Raw genomic sequence first — 22,046 nt, forward strand, 5'->3', positions numbered from 1 at the left:
CAAACCCAGAGCCTATGCATGCTAGAAAAGTACTTTACTGCTGAGCTATGTTCCAACCCATAAATTGGTTATTATTCTTCAAAGGACAATATAAGAGAAAGTATCAAAGTGCAAATGTATTTACTGCCTGACATAGCAATTGCATTTCTACATATTTTTTCTGATTTTTAAAAAAAATTTTTTTTACCAGTGGTATAAGCCATGATGATAGATCAAGCTTCTGCTTGAAATAATGTTATATAAGCAATCCTAAAGAAATGGATGGACTCCCACCCAAACAACTTCCTCCATTGTTTAAAAATGCATTAGAGATCATTTGAATATTAAGGAGGCAATCTTCTTCTTCTTTTTAATTGTTTTAGATAGGTTTTCTCTGTATAGTTCTGGCTGTCCTGGAACTCTCTCTGTAGATCAAGCCGGCTTTGAACTCAGAGATCCATCCATCTCTCTCTGCCTCTCAAGTGCTGGGATTAAAGGCATCACCACTGCCCATCTTAGACAGCATCTTCTTTGTTTTGTTTTGTTTGTTGTTGTTTGTTTTTTTTCAAGACAGGGTTTCTCTGTGTAGCTGTGGCTGTCCTGGACTCACTTTGTAGACCATTCTGTCCTCGAACTCAAAGATATCTGCCTACCTCTCCGAGTGCTGGGATCACAGGTATGTGCCACCATGCCTAGCTTAGAAAAGGTGACTTTCAACCTGTTTTTGATATTTTGGTTTTTGGTAGTTGAAACAACACTTCAGGAGCACAACAGATACTTGTGACCCTTACTGTTGCTAATAATTTGACACCTTGAGGAAGATTAATTCCAGGCTCTAAATATTCATATGTGTATGGGAAAGCAGATGTACCAATTCTGATAAAATTGTGTTTGCATTGTTATTTTGCAAGTGTTTGTGCATGCAACCTCCTCCCACAGAGAGAATGGTATAGAAAAACCACCATGAGTTCAGGGGGAGATTTATAATACTTTTCATCAGTGTGTGCAAGGGAGGAAAAAGCGTGCTGAGAGGACCTACCTGAGCGGTTGCAGTCATGTTAGATACACGGATGTGCTGGGAGGAGTTTGCATGTGACTGTGTCAGCTCATGTCCACCGAAGAGAACTTGGGGACCCTGGATCAGGAAGAACGGTTGAGTTAGGGCTGTCAGGCAGGGGGACCTTCTCAAACACTAGCAGCTCCCTAAAGCAAGACCTAAGCATCTGCAGCTTGTCCCGAGGACTCTGGCAGAGGCTCTGATCATGCATGTGATTGGTATCAAGCCTCAGCCAAGAATGTGTTCAGCCGGGGAGGTGGGGGGATGTATGACGTCACTTCTGCCATCCTACACCACACAGATCCGCTGTGCCAGGAAGACCAGCACAAGCAGAAGAACTCCTCACGTACCAGTCCTAACCCAAGTTGTTTGAGCAAAGAGCAGCTAAGATCCTAAATTGCTCAAAGTGTTCGGATTAGGTAGCAACGGACTAGTTCTCTCTACCCTCAACAAACCTCTGATGTCTGTGACCACAAGGATGACTACTCACTGTGAAGCTAAGAAAATAACAACTGGAATTCTGGGAATGCCAGAAGGCCTTTTGGGGAGGGGTTTAAAAAGATCTGATATAAAAATGCATTTCTTCTCAATAGAAGGGAAATTGCTCTATAAATGAAATATTTTTCTTTCATTTACACAGTGGTTCTCAACCTTCCTAATGCTATGACCCATTAATACAGTTCCTCATGTTGTGGTGACATCATTGCTACTCCATACCTGCAGCTTTTCTACTGTTATGAATCATAATGTAAGTATCTGATACGCAGGGTATCTGATATGTGACCCCTGTGAAAAGGTCATTTGTTCCTTCAAAGGGGTCACAAACTGAAAGTTGAGAACCCCTGGCTTAAACCCTGGCTTCAGAAAAAGAGATCATTTAAACACATTAAAAAAATATTCAATACTGTTTTACTTGGAATGATGCTAAATATTTTATTTTATATTACAAACTTGTATTTTTTTAATGTAATAAAAATGTGTAGGTCTTCCATTTCCTTTTCAAAACCTTACTTCTATCTTTTCTCTGAGCAAACACAGAAAATTCAATGTAAATATTCTTGCCAAATAGGGCTTCATTCTATGGTTTCTGTTTCTGATTTTTGTGTAGCCATGCTCTCTAAAAACCTGTGCTTAAAACAAAAATTCTATTATCTGTGGGCTGATGAAATGATTAAGAAAGCAAATGAAGTCAGATCTAATACATATGTGTAGATGTATGTATGTACATTTCAGCTTCATACCTTCATTTTACCTTCATTAGTATATAAATCGTACAAAGCAATGGGCTTCATTATAATATTTCCATACATGCTTATATGCATGTCGACTTGTTCATCTGTTCTATTCCTCTTTTCTTGTCCCTCTACCTTTCATATCTTTAATCGTTGCTACTCTACTTCCCTGCTCACCTGTTCTAGTCCGTGGTGAGGAGCACCATGACCAAAAGCAATTTGGGAAGGAAAGCCTTTGTCGGCTAACACATTACAATCTACTATGAAGGGAGGTCAGGGCAGGAAGTAGAGGCAGGAACCTGGAGGCAGGAGCTGAGGCAGAGGCCATGAGGAATGCTGCTTGCTGGTTTGCTCCCAGCGCTCGCTTAGCCTGCTTTTGTACAGTGCATGAGACCACCCTCACGGAGGTGGCACTCCCCAGAGTGGGCTGCCCCCCAACACCAGTCGCTAATCAAGAGACCCCCATGGACATAGTTATAGGCCAATCGGATGGAGGCACCTTCTCAGCTGAGGGTTCTTCTTCATAGACGGACCTAGCTTGCATCAGGATGATAAAAATCTAACATGCCCAATTGTGCATGTGATAGAAAACACACGATGCCTTTTGTGTTGGCTACTTTTCTCGTTGCTTTGATCAAAGACCAGACAAGAAGCAACCTAAGTGAGGCAGGGTTTGTTTTGGTTTACAGTTCAAGAAGGACACAGGCCATCAGGGTGAGGAAGACATGGCGGCGGGTACATTAGGTGGCCAGGCACATTGCAGAGAGAGAATGGTGAGTGTGCTGCTTAGCTAGCCTTCTCCCGTTTATTCATCCCAGAACCCTTGCTCATAGAATGGCACCGCTCACACGCAGGTTCATCTTCCAGCCTTGGCAGAAGTTCTGGGAATACCCTCACCCACACGCAGAGATGTTTTTCAGAGGTGAGTTCTAAGTCCAGTCAAGGTTACAATGACTAACCATCATGCTTCTCTTTGTGGGGATGGCTTAGCTCACATGATGATCTCCAGTTCCTTCCATTTTCCTGCAAACAACATAACTGTGTTTTCGAATGGGAGAATGAATAGTCAGTTGTGTACAGGTGCCATGTTTTCTTTATCCATTCATCTGTTGAGGACAATGCAGGCTGATTCTGTAGATAGGCCATTGTGAACACTGTAAGCATGGGCATGCAGATATCCATATCATTACATTTATTTTATTAGGAGACAAATACTAGGGATTCAAGAGGAATTGGTCCTGAGATAAAAGGAAACCTCAGAGTGAGTCTCAGCTTGCCCACATAAGAACTCCAGGCAAGTCATGTTGATCTGTTGTCTTGGGCCATTTGTTCCTTTTGGCTTTATCCTCTCCCGCTGTGTTTGTGTGGCATCTGTTTATTCTTACGTTTTAAAGTAAATCGATTTATTTATGTATTCAGTGTGTACACGGGCACATGCCGCAGCATACAGAGAGGTTGGAGGACAACCTAGAGGAATTAATTCTCTCCTATAATCATCTCCTGGATGGGACTCAGGTTGTCAGGCTTGGCGATAAGTGACTCTACCTACTGAGCCATCTCCATGGCTCAGTTTGTTTATTCTTTATTGTCATACCTCCATTTCACCCCTTCCCAGCTTTATATGAAACCAGCAGATACCCACAAGTCACAGGGTGTTGGTTCTGTGTTCAGTTCCATTTCTTGGGCATGCCTTCAAGGGGGCGTGCCTTCAAGGGGGCGTGCCTTCAAGGGGGCGTGCCTGCAAAGGGATGGGTGTTAGACCCTTTCACCTTTCTTCTCATGTGCTGCTAAAACTGAAAAAAAACGAACCTCTCAGTTGTACAAGGTACCTTTTGATACTTAATAACTTCAGATAGCGACTTTGTTGTTTTTTGTTTTTTGTTTGTTTGTTTGTTTGTGCTGTGAACATCTTCTGCCAAGAACAGCAAGGCACTCATGCAGCATGTACAGACGCTTTGCTTTTGAGGAGCACAGTGCTCACTACAGAGTGAGGTTTCAGTCATGTCCCTTTCAAAGTCACCCACTTAAAGGTGCTAATTTTAGCCATCTCTGTCTCACAAGAGGTTTCCTTCTAGCTAGTCAGTTTCCAGGTATCAAGCATTAAAATATTTTTGTAGTGAGGCAAGGGGACTTACAAAAGGACGCCTCTGGATTTTCCATGTCCTTTTTTGAATCTGAACAGAATTCAAAGAACTGCCCACACTAAAAACTATTTTGAAACAGGAACAATTGCTGACAAACGGAAGTACTAGGGACTGTGGCATTTTTTTTCCTATGATTTCTCCTGATTTTTATTATTTATTTATTTACTTTTTCGTTTCTTTATTTAGGGATAGGGTCTCTCTATGTAGCCCTGGCTGACCTGGAACTCAGTTATATAGACCAGTTTGGCCCCAAACTTATAGAGATCTGCTTGTTTCTGCCTCCCAAGTGCTAGGATTGTGCCCCCATGCCTGCCTGACTCTTTGTTGTTGTTGTTTGTTTTATTTTGTTTTTGTTGGTGGTGTTCCCCCCACCCCAGGACAGGGTTTCTGGAACTCATTCTGTAGACCAGGCTGGCCTTGAACTCAGAGATTGACACTGCCCACCCCTCTCTCCAGACCTGACTTTATTTTTAAGACAAGGTCTCATATAGCCTAGGGTGCTTGAATGGCCTTGAAACTCTTGATTTTTCTGCCTCCACTCCACAAGTGCTGGGACGTACTCCCACATTACTGGTTTTTGTTGCTATTTGATCTGCTTTGTTTTTGTTTTTGTTTTGAGACAGGTCTTGCTATTTTGTCCAGGCTGTCCTTGGACTCATGATAACACTCTCACTTTGGCCTCCTGAGTCCTGGGATTATAGGCATGTACTACATTTAGTTTTTCTCTTATTTCTTATTACTGCAACCAAAACAAGAGAGAGGAGAGAGGATAGGAGTGTCCTGCCTTCTGTGCCTTCTGCTCAGAGAGCTTCAGAGGAAGACTTAGTGCCATTTCTAAATGAACAACATACAAGCTCTCATTTTCACCTCCTTCCATGCTCCCTGGAGGTTTTCTGCCATGACTTCAGATGCTTAATTCCCTCAATGTGATTACTGTCCTAAGAGGAGAGCAGTAAAGTCAAGGTCCTGCATGAGCTTTGCAAAGAGCTGCCCTTCATCAGCAGCGGTCAGTGACAGCTCATCTGGATTTCAGCTCCCTCTGGGGCTGTGTTTCATCAAGTCCCTTTGCCAGGGCCTCCCCGGCAGGCAGTGTCAACAAGTGTCACACCTACTGCAGAAAACGGCCCTCAAGTTTCATCACAGTGATGCTAAAAAATATTCTCCAGCTTCAGCAGTGACCTAGTTCATTCAAGGGCAGGCCAAACATGCTCTTCCAGAACTTGCTTGGGCACGGACTTTACCCTCTTAAGAAGACATGAGTTTTTCTGAAACAGACCCAACTGCGCTTTGATCTGTTTGTGGACAAGACCCTGAAGTTGAGTCCCTTTCAGGGGACAAGGACATAAGGATATCCAATCAGTGCTTCACATACAGCCAGGGGACCCCAACAACAAGCCAGCCCTCCAATAACATCCCTGGGACAAACAGTATCGAAAAGTAAGTATGGAGAATCGGGGTTTCTAACAAGGATTGCCAGTGCTTTAAATATATTATTACCACTGACATTTTCTACAACAGAGAACAAACAAAGCGGATCATTTCCTTCTGGAACAGACTGAGGCTGGCTGGGATACTGTGGCTTTAATGTGGTCAAATGCTCAAGGTCTTGAGTCAGGTCCCCTCTGATCTCTATGCAAACTGGGAACATTTAAAAATGTTTGTTTATTTTGCTTTGCCAGTGGTTAAAATCATTACTTTCACATCATATTTGTCTTTAACAGCGAAAGCAACAAACATAAAAAAATGGCCCAAAGGACTAATTTATAAATGAAGTCCATATCCGCTGCAAACTTGAGGGGTTGAGGCAAGTACCCGGCTGGTTCTAGCTCTGGGCATCTGAATATTTTGTTCAGTTGTTAGCTTTCTAGGTGGGCAGCAGGGTGTCGTGCAGTAGTAGATCAAGTTGCTGGAAAGACATCGGGTGTTTAAAAATGGCTTATATAGACATTGACTGTCATTCAATAGATTAAAGAAACCTGAGGTAAAAAGTCAGCCAACAAGGGAAATCAATCAATCAAAAAAAAAATGGTTTCATCATCATGTTACATTTTAGTAAATTTTAATGAATACATTTAAACTTTAGAACTTCCAATTAAGGGTGTCAGTTACAGGCATCTGACAACCATTTAAAAATAGATTAAAGCAACTCCAGCATTTCATCTGCTTCTGTTTGAATTATCTCCTTTTCATAGCTTCTTCACTTTTTCAAAGGTGACCTTCCTTCAGTTAAGAATGGTTAAGCTCTAGTAGCCAAAAAAGAACATTGTAAAGGCATGTAGTCTGATTATGCCAGCTAAGGAAACAGAGCTTGTGCACTCTCAAAGTTTTGAACTGAAACCAAGGATGTGAGCAACCTTCCTTGGCAAAAACTCCATGAATCCTGTATTAAAAAGTGCTGATGGCCAGCAGGCAGGTGCAGTTATTAAAAATCAGGATCTAAATACATTTTAAATCTCTAAACACTTTGTCCTTTTGGAGTGTTTACCAAACATCAGTAGAGTGGAGTTCGCATCCAAATCAGACGCAAAATCCCAACTCCATCCATTTTGAACAGTGCATACTGATGTGTAAATGTTTTGAGAGGTTGCCTAGGCTGTTTCACAGGATGTGTCTGTGAATTTCCTCTTCTGTGGGGTGCTGAGGGAAGTTGAATAGTCTTCCAGAAGAAAGGGCAGGATCGGAAGCTCAATTTGGAATCCACCTCTGGCCCCATCCCATTTTTCTCACCTGTAAAATAAAGGTAGCACCCATTTTAACAGGGTTGACAGGGGATGGGACGAGCACAAACACCTGAAGTACCCGTGCGTGGCACCGTAGTTTCTCAACAAAAGCAGGTCCTTCACCTTTGCCATTAAAAAGGCTATCCTGCAAGACTTCAGGATAGGACCATCGTAACTATGCAAAGTAATAGAAAAAAATCTTCTCATTGACAGCGGCACAGTGAAAAATGAGATACATTGGGAAAAATTCTATACTTGAAAACAGTGTGTTAAAACAACAATTCTATAAGAGGTTTCTACCTTAGAATGTATTGATGACAAATAAGAGAAAAATATGTTCTGTCCTGAAAAGGATGATATGTTTATTACCTTAAAGGATAGGTTAAGATTTGTCGGCATCATTTCAGAATACCTCTTTCTTATCTACTGGAACCATGTTAAAGTCTGAGTGTTAGGGGAACCATGGGAATGGAAGGTAGGATAAATCTACAAGCCAATGTCTGTGGTCTTTGTGAGAACTGTGTAAAGTAAGGCAGGGGCCCTCAGAGACTACAGTTCAGCTTTACACCAGTTGAGTAGACCAAGTAGAACATGGAAGGAGAGACAGGAATTCTCTAAGGAGACATGGTTGGTGGAGCTGGCCAGGCCCTTGTGGAGTCAGTGGCTTCTAGTCTAAGGAGCACTGTAGTCTGGAGCTCCGAGCTCTGTAGTAGCTAATGAGGCATGTGAGTAGAGTGACAAGAATCTTGCCCAGGGCTCATGGGCTATTTCCAAAGAACTATGACAGCAGACACCTGTATTGTCCCTTCCTTTTTTGAACCATCTCAGGGTTTTCCCCCAGACAGATAAAAGTATCTTGATGAATTCTTCTCCTGGGTTACTGGAAGGTCACAGGCAGCCCTGTGGTTCTCAGCTTAATTCTGCCTCAAAGGAAAACTAGAAATGTAGAATTATATAAGAAACTTGGGAGGAAGCAATAAGGAAGAAATAACTACCGTCAAAAGAAGAATACGAAAGAATGTTTAGGGTTAGGGAGATAGGTCAGTCTGTAAGGTGCTTGCCTTCCTAGCATGAGAAAATCAGTCAAATCCCCAGAACTTACATTAAAAAACAAAAAACAAAAACAAACAAACAAACAAAAAACCAAGCCCCCAAACAAACAATAAACAAAATACCGAGGCGTTATAGTGAATTCTTGTAATCTCAGTAGGGGTAGAGACGGGCAGATCCTTGGAGTTTACCAGCCAGCCCAGCCTGCTCGGTGAGCTATAGGCTAATGAAGATAGTGTCCTGAAAACAAAACAAACAAGAAACAGGGTCATTATGAAGGCTCACTGGGCAGAGACGCAGGCTAGGCCACCCAAGTTTAACCCCTGCAACTCACATAGCAGAAGGAGAGAAGTGATTCCTGCAAGTGCTCCGCTGACCTCCGCATCCATGCTGGGCCCCACACAAACTGCTCACCGTCTGCACACGAATATGTACATGTAAATGAGATAGCAACAGCAAAAAATCAAAACCACGATGGATGGCCTCCGAGGAATAACCCCTGAGGGTTGTCTTAAGACCTGCACACATGTGCACACATTCTCATGCAAACCCCACAAGTAGACCGGCACGTGTGCACACATACACACACACACACACACACACACACACACACACACACACACACACACGGAGTTTCTGTAGGTGCAAACCTGACCAGGACCCTCTGGGCATCAATTTAAAGGGCTATATACCAGGATAAAGGGCTCGAGATAGCTTGAGACTGGACGTTGTACATTTACCATCTTAGAGCCAGAGCCTCCTGGTTGCTGTGACTTCACCTCAGGAAGCACAGCTCTCCTCGATCTTCACTTGGTCTTCAACCTGCTCCAAGATGGTTAGGCTCATCAGCTCCTCGATCCCTAGCTTAATTCGTTCTTGAGTCTAGCTGTTCTTCAAGTTCCAAGCACACCAGAATTCTAGACAGCTTGCTAATTGCCTGTTGCGGAGCTTGCCCAAGAGCCTCTTGTTCTGAGGACCCCACAGATTCTTCTTTCTTTCACATTCTCAGACAACGCTGATGGTTGTGATGCAAAAACCACCCCCAAAAGAAGCAACTCTCTAGCCCAAGATTTCTAAAGACAAACTTTTTCTGCACATGTGCTTTTCAGTCACTGAATTTACTTTCTCAGAGGTGCCAAGGTTACAGACATGTTACATTAGTGCTTAAAAACGATCCGAAGAAGATAATCTAATCAGACGCTCTGCAGGCAGAGTTCTCAGTCTAGCGGTGTATGGGAGCGCAGTTTCCCCTCTGGAAGGGGCTAGTCTTTTTCAGTTGAGGAAAGTAGAGAAGCTTTCAAAGGAAGCAAGCACTTGTGTCTAAGTGATGAAAAACCGGTGGGATTTGAACAGGTAGATGCGGAAGGTGCGAAAGGAAATCACGAAGAGCAGGAAAGGAATAAATATGAAATAAAATGAGTTTGGCTATACTTTCCACGGTTCTCCCGGTGCTCTCTTAGGGAAACATTCTTTTGAGTAAGCCATCTAATCTTAAATCTGTTGCTCCTGTCTAATTTGGTGATCTGAAGTCCATTACTTCTACTTATAGCTTGGTTATTATGTGATGTGCAGCACAAGATCTGGAATGGAGAGTCAGTAATAGGAATTTCAGGAACCAGGGTAAAGGAGGAGGTGGCAGTGTGGATACTTAAATACGTCTTTGAAATGTAGAATAAAATTAGCCTACAGACTAGCACAACAGCATGGGACTTTATTGCTCACACAATGGAAGAAAAGGCTAGGGAGAGGTCAGGGCTCATGTTCTGTCTTTTGCATTTCTGGATCTCAGCTTTGTCCGTTTTGGATTCAGCTTCAAGCCAGCCTTCTCACATTCTCAAGGTAAACAGCTTTCTGTCAGGAAAGCCACTTAGGCATCCCCCTGCTGTCTGTTCTGTTGAGGACAGAGAGGGAGACCTAAGTGTTGCATCTTTTGGGTCGACTCCTGCATTACTTTCTGGAACATGCCACACGTGATTGGCTTATGCTTGGTTGCAGAAGTGATCAGCGACAGGAGGAAGAACCATGATCCATTTAGACCAATCAGAGCTTACAAGGCAGGAAAGGCAGGTCTGACCACATGGTATTACCAGGCAGCCGAGAGGAGGAAGGCACAGGGAACAGCCATTAGCCATTAGCTGTTTTTCTCTGTGTCCTGAGGAAAAATCTCTAAAGTCATCCCATTACTCCCCTTGGTCTAAAGTTAACAGTAGGCTCATTCATGCCTTAAAACAGTGGTTTTCAACTTGAGGGTCGCTACCTCTTCAGGGGTTGCATATTAGATATTTACATTACAATTCATAGCAGTAGAAAATTTCAGTTATGAAGTAGCAATGAAAATAATATTTTGTTTGTTTCATTTTGGTTTTTTCAAGACAGAGTTTCTCTGTGTATGTAGCCTTGGCTGTCCTGGACTCGCTTTGTAGATCAGGCTGGCCTCGAACTCACAGAGATCCGCCTGCCTCTGTCTCACCTAGTGCTGGGATTGTTGGGCCTGTGCCACCGCATCTGGCTAATGAAAACATGAAAAGAATTTTATGCTTGTGGGTGTCGTCACAGCGTGAGGGACTATATTAAAGGGCTGCAGCGTTACGAGGTTGGAGAACCACTGCATTAAAGGCTTAGGATGAACCTTTTTCAAAGTACAGTTCAGGCAAATAAAAGTATTTTTCTGGGGGCTGGAGAGATGGCGCAGAGGTTAAGAGCACTGGCTGCTCTCCCAGAGGTCCTGGGTGCAATTCCCAGCAACCACATGGTGGCTCACGACCATCTGTAGTGAGATCTGGTGCCCTCTTCTGCCTTCTGGAATTCAGGCACACATGCAGGCAGAACCCTGTATACATAAATAAATAAATAAGTAAATCTTTTTTAAAAAGTATTTTTCTATAGAGCAGTTTTACTTGTCAAGGGAGTGAGCCCCTGGGTCCAGTGCTATGCTCCGAAGACCTGAAATTCTTTTTTAGACTTGTTTATATCATTTCACACGTATAAGTGTTTTGCAAGCACGAATGTATGTATGTACACCCCGTGCATTCCTGGTGTCTGTGGCGGCCAGATGAAGCATCACACTCCTGGAACTAGAATTACAGATGACTGTAAGTGGCCGTGAGGTGGCTGGGAGCAGAGCCTGGGTCCCTACAAAAACAAGTGCTCCGAACTGCTGGAGCATCTCTCCGTCCCCGGAGCTCTTTAAAGATTTTTTTTTTTTCAGGTGTGATATTATTTATCCTATTGCTTACTATGACAGTGCTACTTCAAAAATAACTGGCAAAGTTCTAAAGTACTTATGATTCAGGGTTTGTACTCCAGGACTGCAAAAAACCAAGCATGGTGGCATGTGCCAGTAATCCTGATACTAGAGATGTGGAGACAGGAGGATACTTCTAGCTCACAGTCCACCATTGAGGGAGTCAGGGAACACAACACACAATACCTTGCTATCCCGAGCATCATCACCTCCATCCGGGGAAGTGCTGCTTGCTAGCTGACTCACTTCAAGCACCTTACTAACAGAACTACATTCCCATAAGTATATTTGTAACATAATTTTGACCCTTTTCCCATTTAGTAATAACCTCTACTGTTTAATTTAAATTGGGGTGAGGGTTGGTGGAGGGATGGCTCAGTGGTTAAGAGCACTGGCTCTTCCAGGGGACCTGGGTTTTAGTCCCAACACCCATATGGTGGCTCACAACCATCCATAGCTCCAGTTCCAGGGGGAGCCAGTGTCCTCATCTGGCCTCCATGGGAACCTGCCATATATATGGTTCAGACCTATATGTAGGCAAAAACAGTCCATACACTTAAGAAAAATTACAAAAAGAATAATTGAAAGCAAAACATCTTCATGGCCTATGCCTGAATCTAAGGCAGGGACTAATGGGTTCAAGGTCAGTCTGGGCTACATACATACATCCATACATACATGCACAGAAACATACATACATACATAAATGGGTAAATAAATAAAATCTTTAGAAACTAAGGCAAGCAGAAGCAGTTTATGAAAAGATTTCTCCTAAAATACTTGGTCAAGGTTATCGGATGAGGCTACTCCTCTCCTCTCCACTTGTCCTGTCCATGCAGAGCTGATATGTTCTATGTGCACACTGAGAGGTGATTAGTTTTGCTAGAGCCAGGCTCAGTTCATTCTTCCCAGAGTTGGTCCTATTCTCAGTTCATTCTTCCCAGAGTTGGTCCTACTCTTCAGTGTGTGGCAGTGAGGAAGTCAGAAGAGAAGCTAAGATGTCCCAGGTTCTCCCCACATCATTCCAAGTCCTGAAATTCAACAGCATTTCCCCTCTCCATCTTTCCCCAGCAGGGATAACCCAGGGCTGCCTGGGGGTTGGTTACAGCGGGGTACAGCAGAAGCCTGGGTGAGTGTGGAGAACCAGGGACCCAGAGGGGAGTGCTCTTCTCTTGCAGCGCCCTTTCTGAAGGGTCTTGCTCATGCAGCTGGAGACTGTACACAACAGCCTGTGGCATTCAACTTTCGACCAAAACCTGTTTATGTGTGTATGAGGACCCATGTGTGCGCTTGTGTGTATGTGTGTAAGTGCGCTTCCGTATGTGAGTGTGCACATGAGTGTATGTGTGTGTTACCTGCCAATGCACATGATGTGAGTAGAGGTCAAGGACCGCTTTTGGGAGTTGGTTCTCTACTTCCACCGTGTGGGTTTTGGGTCTCCAACTCAGTTAGCTTTGGTGGCAAGTGCCTTTATCCACTAAGCCATCTTGTTGACCTCAGGGTATTTTTATAGATAGAAAAATAATCAATACTTCCATACTCCATTTCACCTAGCAATATGTTTTGGAGCTTACTTCATATTTGTCATACAGAACTGCCTTCTTCCCTTTTATTATTCACTGCTGTTCAAAGATTCCATCAAGGGCTGGGGATGTAGCTGAGTTGGTTGTGTTTGCCTAGCATGCAGGAAGTCCAGAATTCAACCCCACCATCCATATGATCCCAGCACTTGGAAGGTGGAAGTAGGACAATCAGGAGTTCAAGGTCATTCTCAGCTATGTAGGGAGTTTGAAGCCAGCCTGGCCTGCAGGATATACCATCATCATCAACAAACAAACTACAGAGAAGATTTTATTGTTTAGACATATGTAATCAGATTCCTACTAATGGTTGTTTATATCACTATATCTTTTATCCAGCCTTTTATCAATAACAGAGCTTTCATGAAAATAATAGGAACTACCCAAGCATTTGTCTCACTGTCTCTATTTTTAGCACATGCTTTGTTATGATATATTTGCATGTTACATAATTCACTCTAAGTTTTGATGCAATGATTTTGTTTTTAGTAAACTTACCAAATAGGTAACTATCACCATATATTTTGTCACAAAGGATTTCTTGGGCACATTTAGTGTTTAAGGAGATCTTATCTATCTATATATACTCATTGTACATAAATGGGCTTTGTTATGGCAGGTTAAAACATGTATATTTCATATGTTGCTCATGTTCAATCCTCTGTCACCCTTTGTTTTGTCCTCTCTTTCTTCCCACTGGTCCCCTGCTCTTGCCAAATAGTCCTCCTTCTACTTTCATGTTTCATGTGTGTGTGTATGCATTAGCATCTATATTGACAACTGACAGGTGATAGATGATAGATAGATAGATAGATAGATAGATAGATAGATAGATAGTCAATTAGTCTTCTTCCTACTAGCAGCCACTAACCAACCTTGTGTCCTGACTGCTTCCTTTGGATGTTTCATATATGGAATCATATTCTGTAGCTTTTGGGTCTGACTTCTTTTGCTGAGTAAGATGAGGCTGTTTTGAAGTTCATCCATGTTACCTCGTACACATCCTTTGTTCCTCGTGCTACTCGCGTGCATACCAACATCCCTACACCACACTTTATCTATTCACCAGTTGGATAGTCTGGTTGTTTCTGATTTTTGGCTACTCTGAATAATTCTGCAAATGCAGTTCGTGTGAAGGTTTTGTGGAGATGGATGTTTTCGTCTCTCTTGGCAGTGATTGCTAGGTGTGAAACTGCTAGCTCAATAGATAGATAGATTTATGTTTAACTCCTTAAGCGACCTAAATTGTTTTCCGAAATGTTTTTACTATCTTTACAGTCCACTGGGGAGACAAGGGGGCCACCGCCGTTCATTTCCACACTCTCACTGGCATACAGCCCGCCTGGCGGATGAGTGGCACCTTCTTACAGTGGCTCTGATCTGGGTCTTCCTAATGACTAAGGATGCTGAGCATCTTTTCGCAGGTGTGTTTTCTCACCTTTGTTTTTCACGTACACTTAACATCACAGCCAGGAGAGAACGTGACAGTCTAGGGCTAACTCACCCAGGCCCCTTTCACATTGCAGCCCTGTCCCTTTCAGTTTATGAGAGAGGCTTCTTACACAGCTCTTAAAAGCTACCTAATCTTGGGGTGTGGTAGCACTCAAGCCTGTGATCCTAGCACTTGTGAGGCAAAGGCTGGAGGATATTGAATTTGAGGTCGGCCTGGGCTACAAGGTGATACGCTGTCTCAAAATAAACAAATAAACAACAAAGGAAACAATAAGTTACTTTATGCTTCCAAGTAATGACGTGTGAAGTGGGAAAAGCATACATGTAAAGTCTCCATGTGAGGATCAAATGTGGTCACATCTATAGAGTGCTTACCCTTGGAACTGTGCGTGGTAGGTGCCAAACATCCTCCCTGAGGAGTGTAGGGGACAGGATCTTTCTCGTCATGATCCTCCTGCTGCAGCCCCCAACTTAAATCCCCAAACATTATCTATTCCTGGGCTTGCCCACCGCTCTCTGAAATGTCCAGTAGGGAGGGTACTTCCCCTAACATGGGACTGAGTATTAAGGGACAATGGGTATAGTGTCCAAAAGATCAGTAACTCAGCAAATTCGGGACTGGACCTGCCATTGGATTAGATGGGTGATCAACTGACCCTGCCTCCGCCACAGTGAAAAGACACTCCGATGGCTGGGCTCTCCTGCCAGCTCTATGTGGGCTCTTCCTGTGCTGTGTATGGGTGTGAACTCTTCCTTGATCTTACTGATGACAGCCACACCACCAGCTCTCTGTGTCGAGCCAAAATAAATCTTGGCCTTTCTCAGAGGTTTGAAATGCCCACCCCCCCAGAACCTGCCTATAGACTCATACTTTCTCTCTACCGACTTGTAGAAAAGACATCGTTTTTATAATTTTGCAGACATTAAACCCAAAGCTACAGATATTAGACAACACTCACACAGTGCTTATTTTGACATTCGGATGACCTTTATACTAATGTAAATAGTACTGTTTACTTCCTACCCCTCCAACTCCTTCCACGCCTTGCTGTTTCCCCCTCTTGTTTAATTATTAGTGTGTATGTAAAGCCTCCCAAGTGGTCATCTCTAAACATGTACATTATATGTACTTTTTAAGAGAATAAATGTATGTATTTAGGATCTGTATAATTAAAAACCTGCATCACTTTTTTTTTTTAAAGTAAGAAACTTTCTCTGAACCACACAGGAAAAAGAAAGATAGGAAAGAGAAAGACTGCAGTTCTGAAGTTCTTTTGGATTAACATGCTATTTTTCTTTAGGTCAATTTCTAAGCCCCGCTACGCCTCCCTCCACCAACGCAGCATTAATTGGTCCCCTTTGGCACATTCAGTATTCACTGTCATCTCTAGCACAGAATGGTGTGTCATTCTCACCTTCAGAGCAAGCCACGAAACATGAACCACAGCCCGACTTAGCTGTCCTTTTCCTTCAGAGAACAGTCAGTGCCCGGTGGCTGAGAGGCACGGTAACTAACCCAACCTCGTGAGTCAAACACACTGTCATGTCAGTGTTTTCACGTGTGGGGCAGGGCTGACAGGAAGTGGTCACCTCTGGAGGAGCTGCAGCTGACGCACAGGCTCACCACCAGCCCAGCTTCGTGAGCCCCTGCCTTCCACCCAGCCCCCGGCAGTGGTCTTAGATAGGAGTGGGAGGAAACTTGCTCTACAAATCACTTTCTCAGTGAACCCGTTCAGGAGATCTGTTCCCGGTTTACCTGTTAGTTGATATATGACTTAAAAAACAGCAGCACTGTGGTAACCCACAACAGAAAAAGAAACTTGTGAAAAAGCAGTTTTACTATTGACTGTTAGTTTTACTAATAGCAGGTTACAATTACACAAACTAATCATGCAGCAGAGCCTTAGGAGATAGCTGAGGAGGTAGCTGAGGTGGGTCCTGATCCTTACACTGCTGCCATTGCCCTGCTGACAGGTGAGGAGACAGGCTCCGTACTTTGCAGAGCTGTGTCTACGTTTGTTCCTGGCAGCCTGGGTTTGGTTCAGGAGCCTAGGATGCCTCCTGCCCAGGAGAGCACTTTCCAGCTGTGAGATGCCCCAGACTCATTGAGTAAGTCTGGAGGAATGTGGAGAGTCAAGGTAGTCATCTTCTTGCCAACAGTGGTTCCCAACAAGGATTGCAGAGTGGCCTAAAAAGGTAATGCCATTCAACGGCAAGCACTACAGGGTGGACTAACTTGACAACGTGATGCTAAGGGGAAGAGCCTGATTAGACAAAGTGTCCAGAAGAGGCAGATCCACAGAAATAGAAAGTAGCTGAGTGATTACTGAAGGCTTCGTGGACAGGGACTGGGCGTGGAAATGGTGAAATGGGGAGATGTGAGGTTTCTTTTGGGGGTGATGGCACGTTCTAAAATCGATTGTGGTGATGATGGTTGCACAAGCTAGTTATAATGAAAGTCACAGAGTCATAATTTTTCTGTGGGTGAAGCATGTGGTATATTAATTATCTCATTACAGATGTGTTTAAATATCACCCTGGGTCACCAAGTCACAGGGCGTGGCATTTCCAACTTGAAGCCACAAATTCATAGTTTAGCCAGCTCTTGTCTCTTCCCTGTGCCGTGTCAGAGAGCGCGCATGAACACACGCATGGAATTTGCTAGGCTATTGCAAAATGTCATTTTGAAAATGGGGTCTGGGTAGGCGGCTCAGTAGTAGAAGACTTGCCTGACAGGTCCAGGGCAGAGGTTTGATATGCAGCACTGCAAAATGCAATTCGAGGTGAAAATACAAAAGTGATTTAAATCTGTTCTTTCTGCCACATGCGTACCTCTAACTCTAAAATTATCTTCTCGTTAATACTGAGCAATATCAACTTAGAAATCTTTTTTAAATGATTTATTTATTTATTTTTATTTGTTATAATTTATTCACTTTGTATCCCAGCTGTGGTCCCCCTCCCTTATACTCTCCCAATCCCACCCTCTTTTCTTCTTCTCCTCCCATGCCCCTACCCTAGTCCACTGATAGGGGAGGTCCTCCTCCACTTCCATCTGACCCTAGCCTATCAGGTCTCATCAGGACTAGCTGCATTGTCTTCCTCTGTGGCCTGGTAAGGTTGCTCCCCTCAGGGGGAGGTGATTAAAGAGCCAGCTACTGAGGTCATTCAGAGACAATCCCTGCTCTCCTTACTAGGGAACCCTCTTGGATACTGAGCTGCCATGGGCTACAATCTGAGCAGGGGTTCTAGGTTATTTCCATGCATGGTCCTTGGTTGGAGTATCGGTCTCTGCAAAGACCCCTGGGCCCAAATTTTTTGGTTTCTGTTGCTCTTCTAGTTCCTGTCCCCTCCAGGTCTTTCTATCTCCCCCTTCTTTCATAAGATCTCCTGCACTCTGCCCAATGTTTGGCTATGAGGAACTTGGGAATCTTAAATACATCTTTCAATTAAAAAAACAAACAAACAAACAAACAAACAACAGAAAAAACCCAACAACTCAAACCAAATCCACAGCTCTGGGTTCTATGACCATCCTGAGCCTCTAGTGAGGAACAACTAAGTCCGTTGCTGTTGAAGAGCTGGTTTTCTTCTGCCTGTTCTGCAAAGATGCGCTTTTCAGCATCGTGAGGACAGTGTACCCCAACTCAGCAGTGGGGGATGGTGTGTCCCCACTCACCTTCCTTGGTTCTCTGCTTACTCTGGACTATTCATTACTGCAGTAAGTTGACAATGCTCACCTCCCTCTCTGACTCTGTCTTTCTGTCTATCTCTCCTTTCCTCCTTCCTTTTTTTCTTTCCCTCCTTCCTCTTTCTCTTATTTCTGTGTTTCAGTGTTGAGGACCAGACCAAGGGTCTCTTATGTGACAGACAAGTGTTCGACCATGGAGCTACACTTTCACCTTCAAGTTTTCTTTAAACATTCTCTTTCTCATAAAATATGAATTATAAGAATTTTCAAAAATTAAAAAAATGAAACTTTTAAAGGTACTTTTTTCTGCCTAGATGGGAAACTGTTCCATTATACATTACTATGACCTCAGAAATATATACATGTTTCACATCGTGGGTTTAACTATTCTTTAGATCAATTTTTTGGGGGAATAATGTTGTGTATGTTCTGAAAATGTAGACTTTTTCCTCTAAATGAGATTCTCTAACTCTTGTTTGTATAGCATCTGCAGCACCCTGGGCATTGTTCAGTAACCTAGAGATGTTTGGACGTACATGAGCATATATGTACAGGTTATGTGCAAACACTATGCCATTTTCTATAAAAGACTGCAGCATCCTCAGATCGCAGGACGGCCCTGGTAACAATCCCAGGGGAAAACTGAGGGAAGACTGGCAGAATAAGAATTGAATTTGAGCTTTATAGCGATAGGTGTAAACTCCTCAGCCACCGGGTGCTTGCACTAATCTGGAACAGAGTTTCAGGGAAATTATTTTCCTGTCCTGGGCAATTAATTTGCCATCTATACTGAGACAGGCTCACCTGACTTTTAAATGAGTTAATGTAATGTGTTACTCAGGGACCCCAGATGCTTCAGGCTCCCCACATCTGTATTTATAGAAGTCCTGTAACAAAAAAAAAAAAAAAAAAAATTGGAAATGCGGTTTCAAATCCCAAAAGGACTCATAATTGGAAAGTACCCTTTCTTCAAACCTTCTTTCCCACTTCCTCTGACAGGTCTGAGCAGCTGCTGCGCATGTCACACTTCTCTTCCAGCCCAAGTGTTCATGACTTTTCTTGCTTTTTGATGCTAACATGCACCACCTGCAGCTCGGCAGCATTTTTTACCCATAAAATGAATCAACAGAACCGCTTAGGCACAGACTTGCTTCCTGTGGCGGAGGGAAGGCGGCAGGGAGTACTCTTAAATGAGGGCCTTTACCTGGAGGTGGTGAGACTGCAGACAGTTTTGTCAAGGAATCCTTACCATATCTAAACTAAACAGAACATCTTGAGATGAAGGAGATACCGCAAACTTCAACAATAGCTGGAGGGGCCTTCGATGGCATTCTTTAGTAGCAGCATGTCTAGCCCTTAGGAGTGGAATGTCTGGGGAGGAATGCCTACTATGTGGGGCCACACAGGAGCCCGAATCTAGGTCTTCATGCCAGAGCTGAAAGGATCTTTTGTTAGTTTGAGATTCTGCTGTTGCCACCCTTAATCCTGGCCCTACTTGAACAGGGAGGCTCTCTGTCCTCTAGTGATGGGTCCTGCCAGTGAGGCAGAGGTCCTTCCACACTGTGAGGTCCCTTTGCACTTGCTCTCCTCTCCTCTCCTCACTCCTACTCATAAAAGGCTGTGTGGATGGCAGTGAGACCTTTGGCCAACGCCAGGGCACCTTTCACTAGGTGTTAGACAGTCTGGGAAACCAGGAGGAAAGGATGGGAACTGGTTTTAATGGTGAAAGGGTTGACATCCAGGCCACCTAAGATGGGGGCTGGGTGTTCATGGCACAGAGGCTGACATCCAGGCTGTCTAATGCCCCCAGAACCCCTAGGCTGACCATTTACAGTTGCTAACCCCTTCTTCTCCATTCTTGCTCACCGCAGTACTGTGGCTCTTACCCTCTTTCTGAGCTCCCTGGTGTTTGAGGGTTGAAAGCAGAAGTGGGTTCCTCCTGTTTGGATAGAATCAGTTGGGATTTCAAGGCTCAGGCCTCTGTGAAAGACCACTTTGGCGGGAGCTGCTGACATATTTCTGTCGGTAGCATAGGAAAATCAGGTCCTTTGGATTCAGACCCACCTTCATTCCCAGGGATACCTCAGATCTGTGCATGCTGGGATTGGTGACACTGGACAATGCAGTGTCAGCCTGCATAGTCCTTAAGAGAGGCAGCCTTCAGGGTAGTAGCCACTTGCTGTGATAACTTCAGCAAGCTGATGGAACTCCCTGAGCCTCATGCTTCTCATGTATGCGATATAAAAGGCATCAGTGTCCATTCTTTAGTTGACTTAAGACACATTAAGTGACCTGACGCTGCCTGATGACTAACCGTATGTGATGCCTGTTTCTACCAAAGAAGTGATGCTTGCTCAAAATTGGGAGCCCAGACCCTCCCCTTTCCTCGGGTACCTGTCTGGTGCTCACAAGGGTCAGTAGTTTCCAAATTTCACGTCTCTCCTACTGAGAGATTGGTTTTAATACAGTCAACTCTTTTGGGGGATATATATATATATATATATATATATATATATATCAAGATCTTATTCAAACTTGCTGTGTAGCCAAGAATGACCTTGAATTCCAGATCCTCCTGTCTACACCTCCACACTGGTTATGTGATGTTGGGGATGGAAACCAGGACTTTGCCCATGCCAGGAAGGCACTCTATTAACTGAGCCGAATTCCCAGCCTGCATCTCTAGAAGAGAGAGCTAGAACAGAGGACTCCTAGGCTTCTCTCTCAGCCTGGCTCTCCTAGCTCTGCGATAGTCCCAGCTCTGTTCAGTTTGTGGCTCTCAGGCAGGGCTGCCCAACTGTACCTCAAGGGATACTTGACATTGCCATGGGAGGATGTGGCGTGCTAGGCTTTTAGTGGGTGGACATCAGGAAGCCTGTAAACTGTCTTGAGATTGTAAGGTGGCCCCTTAACATGCCATCCCAGTAGCTCTCTGGCTCAGGAGGGATGCTGAGAATCCGACGCTGGCCTCCTGGCTCAACCTGCAGGTGGGCAGCAGATCCAGACCACATAGCTTCTGGGATTCCCAAGGGGGTCAGAGAACTTGAAGAACATAGAGTGATGGTGACCTTGTTTGTGTTTCAGATCACGTGGCATGAAAGGATGACAGACCCAGGCTGCCTTCAGAGGCACACACTATGTTTTTTATCAACGTTACTTTCCCAGAAGGTTCCGGAGACGTCTGATGTTGTGCTTCGATGCATGATAGCTGGTAATAACCCCACAGACTATTCACTACTCACCCTAGACTAGCATCCTAGCCTAACCTGGCTACCCACAAAACACTCCTCCTGCCCCCCTCCCCCGCCTCTCTGCAGACCAAGTTTCTTGGCTCAAAGACAATGAAAATAACATTTGGGAAAAATTGTTCTGAGTAATTAATTGATTAAGCAACTAAATCCTTTCTTTCTTTTTCTTTTCTTTTTTTTTTAATTTAAAACTTTCTTTATTTTTCTCAAGTGACAGTCTCAATACTGAGTGATTTTCCTCATCTCACAGCTCTTAGTTAGGCAACCCTCTCACTGGTTGATTTTCAGATACTCTGTGCTTCATTTGCTGTGGCCTACAGGAATGGCTTGAATAATATTACTTCATAAAATCTGTCATTTTTAAACCAAGGTTGGCTAAATTTGTCTCCCATTGCCACCGCCCTCAAGCATGCTAGCAACTAAAGAACAAGTTACAACTAAAGTAAGATGTGCCAGAGGAGGGAAGGCCAGGGATGGGGACTAGCCCTGGACTGGAGAATAGAACACTCAGAGTTAATGACCCAATGGTGAAAGGGTTTCATGAAAAGAAAGTAAGGGGATGACTCGAATGTTATAAAAGCACTTGGAGTATAAACCCGACAGCCGTGTTTAATCCCTGAGTCCTGTAGCTGAAGGCAAAAACCGACTC

General features: G+C 43.8%; 1 long non-coding RNA gene across 1 annotated transcript in view; it reads right to left on the reverse strand.

Annotated features, from left to right (window-relative positions):
- Positions 1 to 6,483: 6,483 nt before the first annotated feature.
- The window catches only part of LOC132652284 (uncharacterized), a 40,405-nt gene continuing 24,842 nt past the window's right edge, over positions 6,484 to 22,046 (reverse strand). The window contains exons 2-4 of the long non-coding RNA XR_009589766.1: positions 8,517 to 8,599; positions 8,308 to 8,422; positions 6,484 to 7,139 (exon numbers count right to left, since the gene is read on the reverse strand). This is a non-coding gene — a long non-coding RNA (uncharacterized LOC132652284). The remainder of the gene's footprint in view (positions 7,140 to 8,307; positions 8,423 to 8,516; positions 8,600 to 22,046) is intronic.

Source organism: Meriones unguiculatus, chromosome 2 (genome assembly GCF_030254825.1).
Source record: "Meriones unguiculatus strain TT.TT164.6M chromosome 2, Bangor_MerUng_6.1, whole genome shotgun sequence".
NCBI classification, from domain to species: domain Eukaryota; kingdom Metazoa; phylum Chordata; class Mammalia; order Rodentia; family Muridae; genus Meriones; species Meriones unguiculatus.